This window comes from Meleagris gallopavo, chromosome 5 (assembly GCF_000146605.3).
Source record: "Meleagris gallopavo isolate NT-WF06-2002-E0010 breed Aviagen turkey brand Nicholas breeding stock chromosome 5, Turkey_5.1, whole genome shotgun sequence".
Classification (NCBI taxonomy): Eukaryota; Metazoa; Chordata; class Aves; order Galliformes; family Phasianidae; genus Meleagris; species Meleagris gallopavo.
Window position 1 is genome coordinate 15,032,263 of NC_015015.2, and position 3,542 is coordinate 15,035,804.

General features: G+C 51.3%; 1 long non-coding RNA gene across 1 annotated transcript; it reads left to right on the top strand.

The window, feature by feature from the left end:
* The first annotated feature begins 21 nt into the window (after window positions 1-21).
* Window positions 22-1,575, top strand: LOC109367701. Its single transcript, XR_002115027.2, has 2 exons — window positions 22-389; window positions 1,107-1,575. It is a non-coding gene; the product is annotated as an uncharacterized LOC109367701 (long non-coding RNA).
* Window positions 1,576-3,542: the final 1,967 nt, after the last annotated feature.

A 3,542-nucleotide genomic window follows, 5' to 3' on the forward strand; every position in this document is an offset into this window, starting at 1 on the left:
GCTGAGCGATGTCTCCGTGCCGCAGGTGGGCCCCGCCGCCCCTTCACCCTCCAGGAGCAGGTGAGCCACTGACTAACGCACATTGTGCTCTCGGCGACTCCACTGTGCGTGTGACAGCGGCTAACCTGCTCCTCGGACATCGCTGTGCGGCCGCATCACGTCTCCTCGCCCGCGTGACGCCTCTCGCCCCGAGCGGGACACGAGGTGCAGCGACACGCCGAGGAACCCCCGTCCCGTCCGTCTGCCCGGCCATCCATCCGTCTGCTGGCTTGCCATCGCCCCGTGAGCGAGAGGTGGGATGCTGGTAGGGAAGAGCCGCATGGCGCGGGCAGCAGCGGGCCAAGGAGGAATGGATCTCCTCTTTCCGTCCCAGTTCGTCTCCGAAGTCGGTAAATGCTTACGGACGCCGTACCAAGTTAAAGGGATGCTTTATCCCAGCTGGTGACGTCTTGATACCCAGTCAGTGACTAACTGAACTGCTATTGCCAAGGGTGTGTTAATAGAAGAAACCATGCCTGGTATTGCCCTGGATGAGTCACCTTTAAAGAGAGACTCTGTAATCTGTTAAATGAGAAGCAGCAACGAGCTTTGCTTTTCTTCTTTGCTGTTTGCTTCCCATCCCACCCCGCACCTTTGCTCGCACTTTCCTGCTCCCACCCACAGGACTGCCTGTCCCTCTGTCACCGTGGTGTCACACAGCTGAGGAACACGTACAGGGGCTGCTCACCGGGCAGCACAGCTGTTGGTGGGAGTGGAGGAAGTGACGAGGCAAATTGCTGTTCGAGCAAAGTTCTCCCTTTCGATTTTGAAGCCATAAGGAAGCCGGGTGGTTGGAAAGCATCTTGTTAGGTTATGGCATGGCTTCATCTCCTGCTTAAAGTAATTGCAAGTAGACAGTGCCCTCTGAGGTTTCCAGAAAGGCCTGAGTAGTCTCTTGTCTGTGTTGCTTGCATGTAACCCTGGGCTGTTGCAGCAATGCTGTCAGTAAGCTCTTAACAGTACAGAAAAGCAGCACAACATCCTTCTTGCAGACCAAGTCTCCCACACAGAAGTGCTGCCTGTCCCCATCTCTCCTGCCTGTATCCCTTTGACGTTTCTCTTGCCAGGTCCCAGAGGAGCTATCTGCTCATCAGGAAGGAAAATCGGTGCTTTGCATGCCTCGTGCAGAGCAAGTGAGTCAGGATTGCTCCTGTACACCAGAAAGCTGCCTGAATTTACCAAAGCTGCTTTTGCACTTGCTCTGGAGCTCGGTGCCTCACTGTTGGGATCCCACTGGCAGAAATGGCTCTGCAGGTCACTCTGACAAGGATGGTCCTGCTTCCCATCACGTAGCACTTGGAGGTAGAGGGAAGTCACAAGTTTTCATACCAAGACCATCCTGTTCAGCTCCAGTGAGCAAAGGCAAGGGATTGAATGAAGTTTGTTTGTGTTTCCTTTTTTTTCTTTCTATGCTTTCCTCCAGTAAGTGGGGGAAACGTATCACTGATTTCCTATTTTTAACATTCTTTTGGCACGATTCAAAACTAACCTACTGTGCTGTTATCTGAAGTCTTTAATAAATGGTGCTAAACCAGTGTCTGGATGCTCATTACTCTAACTCGGTGCTTGGCAGATTGTGGAACAGGTCCTTAAGGTGGCCTTCAGTAAGAGGAAGCTGCGCCTGCTCAGGCGTGGCTGATGTGTGCTGCATGCTGAGTGCCTCCCATGTCTTATTTTGCCTCTTGAGCAAGATAAAGTGGACTTGAAAAGGAGACTGGGAAGTGTCATTGGGACCTGGCTGTCCCTTGAGCCCAGCTTCCCATCACTCCCATAGCAATGCCTTTACTGCCTGCCCTAGTCCAGGAATCCTTTCTAAATACGAAACCTGTGCAGCTGGGGCTTCTCCAATGAGCACCCCTGAGCAATGAGACAATACGGTAGTTCTAAGACTGCTCCTTCATTTAAGCATTCAGGTTTTTTCAGTAGCTGATAACCAGATTTATAAGGTGATACTTAGCCTGGTAACCAGAGTATCCAGCAGCTCAAAGCTTTAACGGTCTCACTGAGAATGGATGCTGTAAGATTCTGGGGAGAGGCAGAGGTGTGCCTTACAGGGGGGAGATGCTGAAAGTTGTGCCTCTGTTTTGACTCTCTGTGCACCTCAGAGATATTATTCTTCTATTTTAACGCTTTGGAGAGGGAGCAGGTGGAACCTGTTGTGCACCACACTGGAAAGAGCATATCATGTTCTGTCAGTAATGTGCCAGTGGCAAATCCTAAAGCTGCGAGCGGGCCTCACCAAGGAGCAAGTGGGCCTGTCAGGAATAGAAGGAGTACATAAATTGTTTAAGAGTAAGAGGAAGTCAGTCAGTTAAATGTAAGCAGGGACTTATATAATACATCTTAAAAAAAAATTTCTGCTGGCAGGAGGTTCCATTGGGAAAGAAAGTAGCTCATCCATAAACAAGAATATCTCCCGACCTCCTCTAGTGCTCTTTTTTTTCAGCGCAAGGTAGAATGTCCTCTGTCTTCACTTTGAGACATAAAAAGGAAAACTGTAATAGTGAGAGCAGACACCACCCAGTACACAGACACAGGGACATGCACATGTGCCAGCTCTAAGCATTCTTTCTGGCTGCTGGAGACTGGTGTTGTAGGATCTCTGCACCCAGGAGCAGTAAACAGAGCATCTGTACATCACTCAGAGCAAAACTAACCTGTGTTTTCTCCTCCAGTCATTCACACCTTTCCTTACGTAACTGGTGCCGAAGTATACATTTGAAAGCTGCATGTCAAATCCAGGGGCTGGGAGGAAACACAAATGCTTCTAGTATTCTAGATGAATTTCAAAATAAACCCTGGGGAACACGTACAGACACCCAATTGCTAGTAGGGGTGGTTCAATTGCCTGCAGCAGCACTGCCCTTGAGAATCACAAGATGTCCTGAGTCAGAGAGGACGCTCAAGGATGCCCCTGGGCACCCTGAATTCAAACCCTGTGCCTGAGAAGCCATCCCAGTGTGGTGCAGCACCACTACCCCGAACCCTGCCCAGAAGGAGGATGGCTGGTGTTGTAAGCAGACACTGTGAGGTGGATGGGAGTGACTTTCATCATGCAATAGAAAAAATAATCAGGGTTTGCCAGACACACAGCACCCAGCATCCCAGCTGAGCAGCTTCAGAAGAAGCAGGGAGCACAAGGACACAACTGGCATTCAGCCCATGGCTGAATTCCTCTCCCGCACAGCGCCTTGTGCTGACAGAGCCTGCAGGTACCTCGCAGCTCTCAGCAAACACAACAGAAAGGATGCTGGCACCGCGCACTACGCAAACACTCTCTGCCTCACAATTTTTGGGTGCCGAGGAGCTGGCAGGGAGAGGAAGAAAGGTGCCCTTCCTACCATCCTGCCATGAACGGTGCCCCAGGGCTGTGGGGACGTGGCTCTCGGCTGGCCCCAGCACAGCATCCTCCAGCCCTGCTGTGTGCTGGAGCGCTGCCTTGCCCGCTGGCCACATCTTCCCTCTCCAGTAGGCGCCGTACACTGGACTTTCAGATTATTTTT